The sequence below is a fragment of the Strix aluco genome, chromosome 7 (genome assembly GCF_031877795.1).
Source record: "Strix aluco isolate bStrAlu1 chromosome 7, bStrAlu1.hap1, whole genome shotgun sequence".
Taxonomy (NCBI): domain Eukaryota; kingdom Metazoa; phylum Chordata; class Aves; order Strigiformes; family Strigidae; genus Strix; species Strix aluco.
Genome location: NC_133937.1, coordinates 32,938,076 through 32,954,953, shown reverse-complemented (window position 1 = coordinate 32,954,953; position 16,878 = coordinate 32,938,076). Strand labels below are relative to the sequence as shown.

At 35.5% G+C, this 16,878-nt stretch overlaps 1 protein-coding gene across 6 annotated transcripts in view; it reads right to left on the bottom strand.

The window, feature by feature from the left end:
• The window catches only part of ATRNL1 (attractin like 1), a 574,237-nt gene that overhangs the window by 395,965 nt on the left and 161,394 nt on the right, over positions 1-16,878 (bottom strand). The gene's annotated exons all lie outside the window — the stretch shown is intronic.

Genomic DNA, 16,878 nt, shown 5'->3' with positions numbered 1-16,878 from the left:
ATCCTGTGGCATAACAACTAAGTCTCAGAAAAATCTACGATATTATCATAACTTTAACTGCATAGAAATACTTAAGAACATTGAGTAGACAATGAAAAGGAGGCAGATACAATTCTACAAAACTGAGCACAGAGAAAGCTCTAATCAAAGCTTCCAAAGGGTAAATGTCAAACCATTTATTAAATCATGTAGTTAACCATTTTTGAAAAAAGCAGGAACAAAAGCAATAAACTAATGGCATAGGAAAGGTTTCATGAAAGTCAATGACAAAAAGACAAGAGCATTAAGAAGAAAAAAACCATAATGAAGTTTTATCCTTTTTCCACCCTAAAAGCAGGGCTGGAAAATGCATTTGATTTTATACATGTCAGGGAGGTTTAAATACAACAGAAAGAGGTGAAAAAATCCTTAAGAACAATTCAACAATAAATGCATTTTCTTAAAAAAAAAAAAAAACACATAAAAAATAGTAATGCATATCTTCCCCAAAGAATGGATTTACAGAATTCCCACTTCTGAATCTTAGAGGTATTTTACTTTTATGTGGATGACACTGAACAGCAGTAAAGTTGTTCATCTGTTTAGATGTGCTGTTACCTCTTCTTTTATTCATAGAGAGGAGGCAATCTTTCTGTTCAACATGGACTGATTTATATATTTTTTCATTCTTTACAATCATCATTTGTCACCTTCAACATTACCTTACCTCAAAAAGCCTTACCTTTATCAAGTCCAGGAAACAAAAAATAATAACAAAGAGAAGGAAAATGAACGACTGAAGAGAAACAAAGTATCAAGAGTGGATGGGAAGAACTTTGTCAATTAGTTTTGTGAAATTCTTGCTGCTGTTCTGTGCATAACAATTTCCAATTAGCCTCCCAAGAGCAGGAGAAAGTAAAAGTAAACTATGTTTCCAAATTCTCACCAAATCATGGAAATATCTCCTCTTAAACTTAAGTAACAAGGTGTTATCACATTTTTAAATATTTATCTGAATTGGGGTCAAAATCTGTGATTAAATCAAGTCTACATAAGAAAGGATAAAATGATCTAAATAAGAACAGGATTAGAAAGTCATTTGGAAGCATCTGCTTAAAAGTAGTTGCTGCCCTCATCTCCTTCTGGATCTTGTAAGAACTCATTTCCAGGACAAAATTTTTTTTTTCTAAAGTTAAACCTTCTTTATGAAATATGATTTATTAAACCTCTTTTAACATATCTGACTGTTACTTTACACTTTAATTCTTATCACTTCTCTGTGAGCAGCTCAACAACTTTTCTTCCAGGACAGTGTGCCATTTTGGCAATCTCCCTGCTCTCCCTTTGGACTCCTGCTGTAATTTAATATTCCTAAATTTATCATTGCTCTGCGTAACAGTGAGTGAAAGTGTTGTGGCAGGTCAGATTTTCAGACCTGATAAGTTTGCTTTGATTCTAAATCAGACTCCTATCGCTATTTTTTTCTTTTCTAGACAAGTATTTGCTTTGACTTCTAGTACTTTGTTCTTTTTTTAAATTGCTGAAGAATTCCTTTTCATGTAATATAAAAATAATAGATGGAGATGGAGAACTAAAGCTGTAAATCAATCCCTCTGAAGTGATAATCTAACAAACCACTCAGGCTTCACTGTTGAAGTTTAGGATATCATCAGGTCTCTTGGACTGATTTATTCCTTTGTAATCAAGCTCCCCAGCCCCATTATCTAGTAAGACAGATAAGGAATACCACTTACTTTTCAATACATCCACAAAAAAAAATAAATATAGAGCTCAAAGCATGAAAAGGTTATGCAGCTTAATTTATATTTTATACTTTCCAAAGGTGATTCTTCAGTACAAAAAAAGGAAAGAATAAGGGAGTATTTCTAATATTAAGACATCATTATCTTTTAGCTGGTGAGTACAGATAGGGTTGGTCCTGTGCTATTTGTTGTTACCCTATCAGTTATCGTTCCCTGAAAATACCTCGCATATGATGGAGAACTTGCTTTTGGTGTCAAATGTTGTGAGTTTATATTATAAAAGGTAAAATATTACAGCTACATTTCAGTAATAATGTTTATTTTAACTTACTGGCTTTTCATATTTTGTTTATTTTGTCATTCACATTATAATCCAAGCTAAGAAAGAAAAGGCAAAGAAAAAAGGATGTTTAAAGCATACGTGCTTACATACGGTCACCCTGCAGAATTCATTACCTCAGGTAGTCTATCTCCAGATTTTTAAATAGGAGTGAAAGAACTATTCCTCTTATAGACAAATCTGCAGTAAGGAAGAATAACAATTTAGGTAATCACATCAGATTTCACCAATCAACTATAGACTAGGACTTTAACTCCATTTCTGAAACAACATAAACTTTATAGACCCCTATTTTTCTTTATGTTAGTTGTTGAACTACAATTCAAATACCTACTGTCTTCTAAACAGCTCTTTAAAGTGTTGCATGCAGTATGATGATCTTCATAACAGAATAAAAAGAATATATCATTTTAGTTGGCCCATCATTAATATAGAAGCTAGCATGACAGAAAGCTTTTCCAGCACTGCCTCTACTTGGGAAGCATGAGAACATGGGGCTCTTCTGCAACAGCTGCAGATACAGAGTTGAGATGGAAAGAAGGTATAATAAATAAGAAAACCTGTGTGACTTCTAGATACCTGCACATAAAACTGCAGAAGAATGCAAATTCGTTGTAACTGGAAGGCTCCCCAAATTGAGGACTCTCCAAGCATGATTTAGCACTATGTAATTGATGTGCTTAGTCTATGTAATTATCATCAGCTTCGTGAAAAAAGAAATAGAAGTAATGCATTTCTCACTCCCATGTCTTAATACCAAAATATATTCCTTAGTTCTATCTATACATAATTTTAATTCTTTATGCGCAAACTTACTTTAACACTCTCAGCAACTACTGAAGCAATTTAAAACTAATAACTGGCAACAAAGTGAAAGAAAATGTTTTCACTTTAAAAACCAGAAATATACCTATTGCAGCTAAATTTTCATCTATATGTAAAGGTATACAATTAACTGAAAAAGAAAACAGAAAATGAAAAAAGCAGTAGGAAGATGCATATTACTTCTATTAGACACCATAAGAGGAGAAGAAAAGCAATCTTTCCATCACCAGGAGATTTCTAACAAATAGCATCACCAGTATTCATCTGACCTAGCATTTCCTTATTGTTGTACAAAAACTGAGGGTTTTTTCCCCCCTTCCTCAGTAAATAAAATTAATAAATATCACAAGTCAAAGCTGATAGACAGGGTCTTCATCACAACATAGCTTAATTTCTTTTACTTATTTGTAAGATTTTCGAAAACAGATTTTAAAATAAAAATAGGACACGGCATTTTGTGCATGTTGAGTACTGAGCAATCCATATCAAGCAACATAAAGAGGCACTATTTTAATTTCAAACTTATCTATGTGTTGATAGGTTACAAAGAGCTATGAGCTATCACACTGGTATTTTCTTTTTCCCACTGCTACCTATATACTGGTACTAGCTTAATGACAAATTGATTAAACCAGATGTTTATTTCAACTCTAACAAGCCTTGTACCAGTTACTAATTACCACACTGATGGCCTATCAGATGAAAATTATAAACTCAGATCTACACTGCACAGTGGATAATATTTAATCTGAGGGTTAAAATCTGAGAATATTGAAGCAATTTTCAAGGGCTTAGAAAAGTCACATGCACAGTAGATCTATTATGAAGAAATTAAGATTAACAGAATCTATTTCATTAAATTCACAATTAGTTTCATTAAAAAGAATTAAATGTTTGCTTTACTATATACATTAAACTTGCTCACTGAAAGTAAAACGTAGACATTCAGGACAGGTCTACATTAGAAAACTGCTTTCCCTTGAAATAAAAATCTTTCATGCAGATCCATTCTCATTTCATAAGACAAAACAGTAGGCCTGAGCAAAGATGTATCATCAATATATTCTTCCTGCTTTAAATATTTCTGCATTCAATACAAATTAATTCCTGCAAATCATGATTGAACTAGGTATAGCAGTATATCCACTGCAAGGTATTGACTTGGATAGCACAAACCCTGACAACAGACACACTAAAGTAGTCTGTTAAATCTTTGCTCATTCCTGGCCAAAATTATGTGACCAATTTGCTGGATTACGCAGCACCAACAACACAACCACTTTAAAGCTACTAAATGTTTACTCTATTATTACAAAACTGTTTTCAACAGAGAACTCCATAATAGCTAATATTTTCAGTTCCCTGTCAGTTAATAAAATCAGTATCACCTTCATATCATTCAACCTGCTGTTGTTTTTTAAAATTGCAAATTTAATACAGACTCTGTTGAAAAATATTCTTTTCATTGTAAATGTTCCTTGAACACTTTCTCTGCCCAGCCTAAAAAGCAAAACCTGAAGTATGAGAGATTTGTGTTATATCTGTTACACCTGGTCAAGAAATACATGTTGTGATGGTTAAATGATGGTTAAACCTCCCATTAGGTTTATATTTTGAATTTTCCACATACTGAAATAGTAAGGGAAATTGTTATCTTGACAGGCAATATCCTAATGTTTTTAATTTATTTTATTTGTAAAATGGCTTGATATTTCAAGAGACAACTTTACTGAAGTAATTCCTATATATATATACTTCCCACTGGATATAATTACAAAGCTATTTTATAGTTAAAATTAAATCCATTTTAATAAAGTTCAGACTACATTTAATCAAGTATCTTAGAAAATTATGGATATTAAGAATATACAGACATACTAAGTATAGAACATATCAAATAATTGCTTACTCATTTTTATTAAAAAGGATTTTTCTTTACATTAAAAAAGAAAATATCCTATTTTCAGTCATTTAAAAAGCATCATCATTTACTGAGAATTGATGCCTTCCGCCTCAGTGAGTGTTGTCATTTCAGGAAGAAACAGCCTTACTTAAAACAAAAAACAAACAAAAAACCCAAAAAACCAAACCAACACAAAAACTGTTTTGGGGGACATCCAGTACTATTTAATAAGCTCACCATGGAATCTTCCCTGTCACAAAAAAGCCAGAATTTACATTAACGTGCAAAATTATCTATGTGCAGAAACAGCTGAGCTTCCTTTGAAATTACCTCATTTTTACAGATCAGTTTCAAATGAAAAGAAACCACATCATCTGTATCAAAACTCAATATACCTGTAGCCCAGAACAATTACTTGTTTTGCTCACAATTGGAGTTTCTGTTACAGAGTATTTAAAGTCTAACAGTACATAATGAAATACCAGTTATGCATAATGAAATCAATGTCTGTATTTAAATCATAATGCTTTTTACAATAAAACTACTCTCTTCAAACTTCAGCCATCCAAACCTCATTTCTGTTGATAATCATTTAATGAAAATGGATCAATTCTCCTTTCTCTCTAATAAAATACTGAAAAAAATTTTGCTACCTCCCCAACACAGTGTTACCAAGAATGATTCAGGGGAAATTTGGGTGGGAGTGTTGATCTGCTCGAGGGTAGGGAGGCTCTGCAGAGAGACCTGGACAGGCTGGAACAATGGGCTAAGGCCAACTGCATGAGTTTCAATAAGACCAAATGCCGGGTGCTGCACTTGGGCCACAACAACCCCCAACAGCGCTACAGGCTTGGGGAGGAGTGGCTGGAGAGCTGCCAGTCAGAGAGGGACCTGGGGGTGTTGATTGACAGCCGGCTGAACAGGAGCCAGCAGTGTGCCCAGGTGGCCAAGAAGGCCAATGGCATCCTGGCTTGTATCAGAAATAGCGTGGCCAGCAGGGACAGGGAAGGGATCTTACCCCTGTACTCGGCACTGGTGAGGCCGCACCTCGATTACTGTGTTCAGTTTTGGGCCCCTCACTACAAAAAGGACATTGAATTACTCGAGCGTGTCCAGAGAAGGGCAATGAAGCTGGTGAAGGGTCTGGAGCACATGTCGTACGAGGAGCGGCTGAGGGAACTGGGGTTGTTTAGTCTGGAGAAGAGGAGGCTGAGGGGAGACCTCATCGCCCTCTACAACTACCTGAAAGGAGGCTGCAGAGAGCTGGGGATGAGTCTCTTTAATCAAGTAACAAGCGATAGAACAAGAGGTAATGGCCTCAAGTTGCACCAGGGAAGGTTTAGACTGGATATTAGGAAGCATTTCTTTACAGAACGGGTTGTTAGGCATTGGAATGGGCTGCCCAGGGAGGTGGTGGAGTCCCCATCCCTTGAGGGGTTTAAGAGTAGAGTTGACATAACGCTGAGGGATATGGTGTAGTTGGGAACTGTCAATGTCAGGTTAATGGTTGGACTGGATGATCTTCAAGTCTTTTCCAACCTAGACAATTCTGTGATTCTGTGAAATAATTTTATAAAGACTTTTTTACTAGAACACTTTTAAGCACTTCTACCAGAAAATGTTATCCTTGGTAGAAACCACAGGAGAAGAGTGAAACTGTACAAAGAAGATCATAAACAATTAATGTACCTCCAAGATGCAGTAATCAAAATAGTCTATCAGCATCTGCTACTTAACATCACATGTTGGTGCCCATTTGTAAGTAATGAGCAGTTGCATTGCACTGCGGCAAGAAGCAGCTGATTAATCCAAAGCACTTGTGGGGGCCACCAAGTCAACAAGGCCAACAACAGCAGGACATCATGGGACAGAGCTGCACACGCAGCACAACATCTCATCTTGCAATGGAGAAGTGGGATTCCTGGGAAGTCAAGGGAGGAGGAAGGTTTCCTGGAAATATTCACAAAGCTTTCACTACCCATCAGGCGAGCAGTATGCTTATGACTCTTTGTCACATTATTATTTGGGTGTATGGCTCCTAGAATCTGGCAGACATTCTGCCTTGTCTCCTGATCGGCTTCTTGTTGTTGCTGTTATCATTGTCATGATCCAATATCATTCTATGTATTTTTTTCAGTCACAATTTTGAATATTTTGATTGATTCATCCTACCCAAAATTGAAAACTAATAAGAAGAACCTGCTTGCTTATGAAACACCTGAAAACTGATGGCTTTACACAGCCAAAAATGTATTTTTAAAAAAATACAGTTTTGATCAAGGTGACAATAATACTGCTGTAAGCCCTTCTTTTGCCTTATTTCCCTTCTCCCCTCTCCCTACGACTGCCTTTGTCTAAGATGCTGATATGGACTATGAGCAAGAGCAAGGATGAGGGCATGTCAGGAAACTGTTTGGCTCTCCTCCACAGCTCTTTTACAGAACAAAAAACCAACAATGATACATAAAATCTTGATAAACCATTTTTAAGGCTGATCTGTACCTCATATACCAGCCAAGATCTCTTTAGGAAGATCAAAAAATTAAAATCACGCTGATAGCATTGATTTCTCAAATGCATACATATACTAAAACTGACATAGGCAAAAATAAGCATATATTTCAAATTTTTTGTTCTAGATAAAGGGCCCATGAAAAACTCTACTAGCAACATTTGTTTTCTGGAAGATACTCACCTTGAAAATGTTTTGTCCTCCATAAAGTTTTGTAGGAGTGTTTACTCTTAGATCTTTGAAAAAAACTCTCCTTAGATATTCCCCTTCCACAAGGGAAATATCACTTTCCTCCCTTCTGCTCCACAGTTAATTGTCCAAAACTGACTCCGGTAGCAGTAGTCAGCAATAATAATACTGATGCAGAGGGTTGTTACTATAACATCGCATACATTGAATTTAATCAGTTACAATATGGCAGCATATACTAGAATGTTTAAAAAGAGCTTCCTCAAATATCCGGTTTTGCCAGTCACAACTCAGCTGAAGGATTTTTTCTGATGACAGCAGAATGAGTAGCCAGAAAAGCTATCAATTACTTTCTTTTGCTTCTATAAAGAGAACACCTTATATTTAACCAAAGCAGTACAAAGCCCCAACAACTTCATGCTCCACTGCAAATCTGTGTTATTTTTTTCTCCCCTGCCTGCAGCAAATATTCTAACTCTTAAAAATTGAAGTGGGCTTTTGGGGTAGGAAAAGATGGAGTATTAAGCATTGCCTTTTAACTCCTAAAAAAAAAAATCTTCAGGAGTTAATTTTATGGAGTAAAGTTTGAAAAGAAAGATTTAACAGACTTGAAAGAGGCAGCTAACTAGGGAGAGGACTCCAACTTCACTGTCTCCTTAAGAGGGATGTAACGGAACAAGAAAAGCATCAAAACTGAATGGATCAGAGCCCAAATCAACAGAGACATATGTGCTGTAATGCTTCTTATCTCACCACCAAATTGTTAGATATTCAGTTGCTCGAGTAGAATTCCCAAATCCAGAATGACTATCAGAACTGCCCATACGGCAAACAGGTTGCAGTTAGGTGCCTAGGGGTGAGTCAGCTGGAGACCTTCTTAACTACCTGTATGCTCACCTAGATGTGAGTGTTTTGTATGACTGGGAGCTACCGACTGAAACTATTTGCTGGACTTAAGTGTGCATACAGTATCTCTGGACAGAAAATGACTGGATCAGAATATCGACCAGGTGTAAGACATACAGAATATCAGATGGACAAGCTGTTACTGTATGAAGAAGAGCTGGAATCTGACCGCAGGTATAGTGAACAGTGGAAATGTAAAATGGTTAGGTCACGCACAGAGTGCCTGGCTATATCAAGGCACAGAAGTTCATTAATAAGGAGTAGTAAAAAGTACTCTGCTAGCATAATTCACAGACGTTATCCTATACATGACAATTTATGATCTGTGAGATTAATTATGGCTCCCGTGAACAATCACAGTTTATAATCCAACCATAGCAGCATGAAACGAACAGAATAATTATATTAATGGTTAATGGAGTTAGTGACCATGATACTCAAACTGAATGTATTTATGATTTGTGGAGACCCCAGCACCTTATCTGGACAGAAAAAAACAGACCATGGGGGTATTTGCTTCATGCAAATTGGGGGAGACAACTGGCCAGTAGAATTGCATGTTGAAAAGAAGCTGGTCTCCATTCTCAGCAACCTCCTACAAGTTTTTTCTGGAATCTGAACAACACTATGTTGGCTGTCTTACAAGAAATGCTTCAGTCTCCTTTTACATCTTCTCAAAGAAGCAGTGCCAAGAGACAGTGCAACCGCATGCACCTCCCACTGTGCTGGTTGCTTTATAGGAAGAGTTGTTCATACAGATTTTGGCTTATATTACATTCATAAGCCTCGGCCTTGCTAGCTCTTAACTACAGTTCTAGTCCTGACCACAGAGAGCCTTCCCAGATGCCTTCATTGCACACCCTAAGGGATGCAACACAGTACATCCCCAACACCATTTTCAACAACTTGAAATGGTGAAAAATGCCCTTAAATCATAAGTCTTAACAATCCATTGTCCCTGTCTGAGACCACCGCGCAGTATTGTGCTACACAGATATGTGAAAGACTGCTTTAAAGCTAGCCCTAGGCAGAATGTAAAGACAGCCCAAGCCACAAGGCCTTCACCCTTTTCTTAGCTGTATGGAAACAGCCTCAAAACCTCCCAAACGCTTTCTAAAAACAAGCACAGAAACTAAGGTTACAACTTTACTGGATAACAAGAAGTCAGAGTCAACAATAAAGTAGTTTTGTGGCAGTCATTATCTCCCTTCGTCTCCTCTTCCCAGTAATTCTTCCATGCGGCACAGGCTTTCCCCTTTTCCCCTTTTCCTGTATGAGAGCAAACATTGCCATCACTCCTACTCCTAAATTCATACCAGTCAGCTCAATGCATACCTAATTAGAGGCAGAATAATTGTCTTCAGCTTCTATTTAGTTTTAAATCTTTACATGTCTATTTCAGACCTAAAGTAGTTGCAAACTTGTCTATTCTTGTCAGCTGTGCTACTCTATTATAATAAAAATAATATATAGAAGCATTACCTTACCTATACATCCTTAGATAATCGGGACTTCAGCAACACTTAGCACAAAAAAATTACTAGCACTTTTTATATAAGAGGTTTGCTTTATGACACATGTGTCTTGAGCACTGGAATTCAAACCAGGTCTCACTGGCATGTCATCCATGAGAGACTTCGGCAGCCTGCCCTGTCCCACTGCTTCACTGATATATCCTGACTAACCAAACAAATTATTCAAATGCCAATCACAGAATGGCATGGCCATGGCATAGGAAGAACAGTTTTTAAAAACAAGGTATTTTGATTCACTTATTTTGAACAAAAATCCAACATCTTTTGTTTTTCAAACAGGAAACAAAAAATATATTACTTAAATATATATCCAGCACGAATATTAACATAAACCAATTGGGCACAAGAGACAGGTACACTGCTTGCATTCCTATTTTACAGCCAGGAGTGTCTGGAAAGTTTAAAGAAAGTCTGTTTTGCTCTGCAGCTTGTATTTTTAGAGGTAGCCTGGAGAGGAAATCATGAATATAAAAAACCTTAGAGAACATCTGAAGCCCAGTGGTGAGTAGATTCTGCTCTGTTGAGCTTGCCAAACCAAAAGACATACTTATATATGTGCATTCAGTCAGTTATGGAAGAGCCTAACTTAGAAGCCAAAAGCAAAATTACTTTATTCTCATGAAAGAGAAACCCTCACGTCCAAACTGCTCCCCATTTTCCAGACAATTAGTATTGAATTCAGAAAGATAAAAGGCATATTTCATCAGAACACCTAAGAAAATTACATGTACCATTTTTAATGCAGCTCTTGGCAAGAGATATCTTGCTAACATAACTAGTTTTACATTGCAATATCAATATTACAGTGTTCTCCAGATTTAACGCATTCACAACTGACCCACAATAAAGCAAGAATATACAAGGCTAAGTGCTTGCAACCGCTCCCTTAGCCACTAGCTCCTCATTTCTTCACCAAGAACACTGCCTTCTAGGAACAAGGACATCCAAACTCCAGTTCTCCATTTTTACAAAGTTGGGCAATTTCTTGAATAAAATGTAAGTTTGCAATGTAACAATGTTTAAGAAAAGTGTTGTTTCACATTTACAGAGAACCCACAACTCTGAAAGATCCCAGAGAGCTTCATAAACTTTACATATCGTATACCGAATATATCAAAGGAGAGACAGTGAGCCCACTGCAGCGCGCACACACACACAAAAAATAATCAACAAAAAGGCTGGTAGTAAACCTATACTACTGCCAAAACCATTTAAAAAAAATACTGCACAAGCCCGTTCCAAACCACAAACTTTATTTTTCTTGAAATTTTAGATTAAAAACTAATCTCAAATGTCTCAAGTTCCTGATATTTGCCTTCTGAGTGTTTAAGCCATTAGAGTGCATTTCGGTCATGTTCTGAAGCTTTGATATTAGACATATTGTTTAAATGAAAGCTGCAATTTAAGCAAAAATGATTGATGCCAGAAACATGAATTAAAGAAAAAAAGAAGTATCTCAAGTCCTTGATAGATATGGCAATAATTACTACATGTAGAGCAGAAAATTAGTACATGTAAAACATATATTTAAGGTTGAAGTGGGAGTTTTATTTTATTGTTCTCCTTAGCAACCTAACAAACCAGCTCTTGGAGAACTAGCTGAGGGCTTGAACTTATCCTTACAGAAGCAAGCTAAAATTTTCAGGCAGTTAAATAAGGACAGAGGCAGTCACTAAGTCCACCTAAATCTACATGCCTGATTTTGCTGGAATTCTCCTTGAAACATTATAGCTAATGGAGTAACATGAATAGCTTTCTGTTAAATGGAAAACTCAAGGACTCGACTCAGCATGAACACGGAGAAAACATCTCATGTCAAACACAACTATATATGTAAAACTAATGGAATATGACCAAACGACAGAAAAAGGAAAAAAAAATCTTGAAGAAAAAAATTAAAATACAGTTTTCTCAAGCATTTTAAAACATGAAATATTATACTTTCTAACTTCACTTTAGAAAAGCACACATCACCATAGTAACTAGTATTAAATGGATTCTATCCTCTATCAGGAAACATAAGTTCTTCAATAGAAGTTTTTTTATTAAACTTCCAGCAACTAGAATCTCCCTGGGTTGTTTTTTTGTTTGGGGTTTGTGTGTGTTGTCTTTGATAAAGGAAGTTCTAATAAAGTGAATTTGTTATATGATTGCTGTCAATTCTTCGCCTACTGGAAAGAAGAAAGCAAAGCTCTGAGAGGAAACAACAGGGAACAGATTTACTCTGCTATCAGCAAATAAAGTTGCAGTGATATCAACAGAATGGTGAATTTGACTCATAACCCAGCATATTTTTACCTGCCTTTCCATCTGGTAAAAGGAATTATATCATTCTGTGAAGGGGAATTATACAGAAGAGGACAGCTGGATATTTTTAAATCTTATTCTTATGTAAATCAGACTATCAATAAGTGCTTATTATTTATGCACAGATCCTTACATTATTAAATTGTTTTTTAAAGCTTGCATACAGTGAATATTTTACCAAATAAACAAAGTATATTTCAATAAATAAATATTATTTATTTCGCCTTTTCAGAGAAAATAAAAGTATGACTAAGAAATGAATAGTCAGAATATCTATTAGAATAAAAATGAGCAAAATATTACTTTTTCATTCCAGAATACTCTGGATCTATACATTTTATACTCTTAAACTTATCCTTCTTACACCTACATAAAATATACTATGAAATATGATATTAAAAATAAGGATTTTTTTCCTCAATATTTTATTTCTACCTAGCAGTTCTTCATTACAGAAGTCCTAAAGCCCAGTTTCTGCCTAGTTCTTAGATGGTCTTCTGCTAGATTTTTTGTTTGTTTGTTTTTTTACACACCACAGCAGATATTCTCAACATTTTAATATTCCCCAGCTAGGTAAAGTAATTATTATTCTGATTTATGCCTGCAAACTTAGAAACACTGAAACTATACCTAACCTGCCCATCATCCAAAGATACAGTTTCAATACCAACAGGAAGGTCCAGTAGCCTAAAATCTGCCACAGCAGAAAGTACTTGACAAGAGAGATTGATTTCCTTCCCTCAAACTACAGCAATGGCTGTAACTGGGAAGTACAGTGCAATAAATGTTACAGCACATGCAGCAAAAACTGACAATTTGAAAAATTCTCTATTTCCACTAAACATCTGTAACCCTGCAACCTTTCCAGATGCTCATAATATGTCCAGATTTACGCAGATTTACAAGGCATGGCAAAAGCTACAGACCACATCTCCAGATGAAGGCTATCTCTTGGAAGAGCCCAGACTGAAACTTCTCAAAGAATGATTTAACTACTCAGTTAATTCTATAACTTTCATATTTTTCTTCCTTGCATCCAGTAAAAGTTCCCTCATTTAATATCGAAATTTGAAACACCCCCTTAGCATATTCCTTACATTTCCATAGGCCTATGCCTGAAAGGTTATGTGTGTACATAATCCTGCATATGGATACACTGAAACCTATGGAAATTTTAAAACCTCTGTAGACAAAATTCTATGAGGGAATTAGATGAGCACCTAACAAATCAAATATTCCAGAAAACTAAATAAAATTGTCTTAAAGTAATAGTTTTCACCTAAAAATATGTTTTAAGTCAGTATGATTTTCCTGTTGTTATTATTAATGCTACATTTCAGTATTAAAATTAAGGGGGAAAAAAGATCTAAGCATTGTGATTTGTATCTGGTTTTATTGTTTTACAGTCTGGTTGCTTTGAATAATCAAACCATTGTAATCAGTTTCTCCTGATTAGGAGAGTATTACAGGTTTTTATCAACTGAAGCTACCTACTTAAAGAAAATAAAATCACTTCTTTTTGGAAGAAATGTTATCATTTGTCATTAAAGAAACATTGCAAAATAGAATGTAAATGTATGCTCAAAGCTGCTTTAGAACACCGATTTTGATTTTAAATGTCACTGTACTTCATGCTATCTAACAGCACAATTCAGAAGTTAATATAACAGAGATGGGTATACTAAAAAAATTATAAATAAAAAATAAGAAAGAAATAACGAAGATCCTCCATAAAAACAGAAACAATCAGCTGTTATTAAGCTAGTGAGGGAAAAAGAAAAAAAAAAAAAAAGGGTTGTAAAGTTTCCTTGATTTCCTAAAAACTCTGCCCCCAAGGCATGGGATGTACTTCACATGACGAGCAGATCTAAAGCATCAGAGGGGAGGAGGAAGACATGCAGGGAGGAAGACAGAGAGATAACATACAACCCTGCAGCTATGACTTTCTAATCAATAGGATTCTTGACAGGAATATAAATCTAACTTTCACACCAAACAGCTAGAGTTTGGAATTTTCACAGAAATCCTTGTTTTAGAAATCCCAGGGTTATAGGCTTGCTGCTGAGATTGCACAACAGTCTAATGAGTGGCAAAAAAAAAAATTATCCAGAGCTATGGAGAACAGTATTAAAACTTTGAATCAAGTTTCAGGTGATTTATACAGAACATAAATAAAATAATAAACACAAGTAAAGCATTTAGCTGATTTAAAATAATCTTCTAGGTAACAACTGTATATGTATTTTGACAATATAAGATGATAGTTTCAAAATGAGTTTTGAGTGTAAGGCTAATTTTTACAGAGGAAATACTTTTCTATTTTTAGAAACATAATATGGGCCTGATCAAGTTTGCATTCTTCATATGAAGCTAACAAATTTGATTGCAGTATGGGACCGTATTCAGTGATTCACAAGCAACCTATTTTTTATGTTCTTCATCTCCTGATATTCTAAGGGAAATAATTAAAAAAACAACATTTAACTGAGACTTCCATTCATCAATGGATCACTGTCCGAAACCAAGCATCAGAGTAAAATGACAAATCCTAAGCACATCGTCTGATGACATGTACTAAAACTAAATCTGTGGTTATTGGCTTTCCTCGGGTTATCCAGTGATCTTAACAGTGAGTCTCTAGTACTGAAACTTTATCCTAGATAGTCTCCTAATACTTTCAAAGTGTCTATAACTGGAACTAGTCTCTTTCTACATGTGCTGTCATAAACTAAATAATTTACATAGCCTTTGGGTTTTTAATTATGTTTTTAAAGACCAGAGTTAGGAAAGGGCAGGAGCAGAAATTCAATTTTTATGCTAATAATTGTGTCTATGAACCCAACAGATGTGAAGCTCAGTCTGAAATGTGATCACAACCAAAACCAATTTCAAAATGGCTGCTCTGCAGTTTATTTCATCCAAAAGAAACCATTTGGAATACCACAACTTGCCCTGGATAAGCCTTTGGTCTATGTAAGAATCTAGGAAGGGAAATGTATTACATGTGACAAAACCAGGAATTCTCAGTCTGAAATTGCAATTTTAAGTTTACTCTTGAAAAGTCAAAATTCAAATCTCTGTTTCCTCTACTTTGTGGAGTTGCTGTAACTCTTGACCAGAACAGGACAATACACCACCATGACAACCTTTTCTCTTCCAGTTCAGTAAATGGGATAAAAGAACCTTTTATAACAGATGAACTCAGGACAGATGACTGATACAGCTGAGCAGCACAACTGACTCTATGAGACAACAGTTCCACATCAGAGTGGAGAAAACAATGATGAGATGGACACAAGACAAAGGGAAAGCAATAGCAAAATAGGTATGTGAAATACAGACTGGGGAAAAGGTCTATAAAGAGTGCTTTAGGCTGAATGATAGTTGGTAGAGGATTGGAATTATGACCAAATAAACTTTCCTGGAGTTCAAGTGTTACAATGTACAGAGGAGTAGATTCCACCACCACCACCACCACAGCCCCCCAATCTTTGTAAATAGTTAGAATGGCATCAACATACATGTCTGTAGCATGCTAGTAATCAAATCACTCATTAACATTTAGAACTGATTAAGTGTTTGGACACAAAAAGAGGAAAAATAACTTCTCAGTGAAGACTTAATTCAGAGTTTCAAGACATTATCACTCTTTAGCTTTTGTTATGATAAAAATTCCTCATTTAGTCCTAATCTTGGTTTTCCATCTCATCCTGAGAGTTCCCAATTAGCTAGACAAAAAGTCCCAGAGGTACCACTGAAACAGTACACCTGTCAGCACTGCTTTTTCTCACGAATATACACATAGCCTCTGCATTAGATGTTTCAAGCAAAGCATTAAGGGTAGGATTCAAGCCAGTTCATTAAGTGTATCAAAGATGAATCCACAAATCCAGTGGAAGAACAGGCCTCACGGAAGGTAGAACATAACCTTCTGGCACCTCTCCCTGCTGGAGAGGAATAAACTGTATTTGTGCCTTCTCCCCAGTTCCAAATAACATTGCTGAGGCAATTTTGGGGCCAGATACTATTTAAAATGGCTATAATCGTGAAAGGAATAAGGTTCCTATTGGATAATGCAATAAACAGGATAGAATGAACTGAAAGAAACATCTTTAAATATAAGGCTATTCATAGTTAACTTTAAAGTGCTATTTCTCCTACTTGACAAATTCCTCCAGTAGTTCCTTGTTCTTAGTCCTCCTATTTGTTATGCTCTCTCTTAAGTTGCAAATTTTTCCTCTACACAAATGCAATAAGCTATTCCAGTACAAAACAAGATGCACTAATTGTACTTTCCTTAGCAGGTCTACACATTCCTCTGTTCTGTATTTAATTATATAGAAAAATGTCTAAAAAAACATGCACCTTAATACATTTCCAAAACTCTAAAAATCTAATCGCTGTAGATTCTGATCAAGTTATGTGACAAACATACTGAATATAATTATCAATTTCGCAGATATTTTTTACTTACAATAATTTTTTAAATCCTTAAAAAAAGGAAGAAAACTACAGGTAATTCTCCAGTTTAGGGTTGTTTTGCTTTCTTTTTACAGGGTATTTTTAAAATCTCTATCATCCGCAAATAATATTTGTGATGTAATTCTTTAACAAAAGTT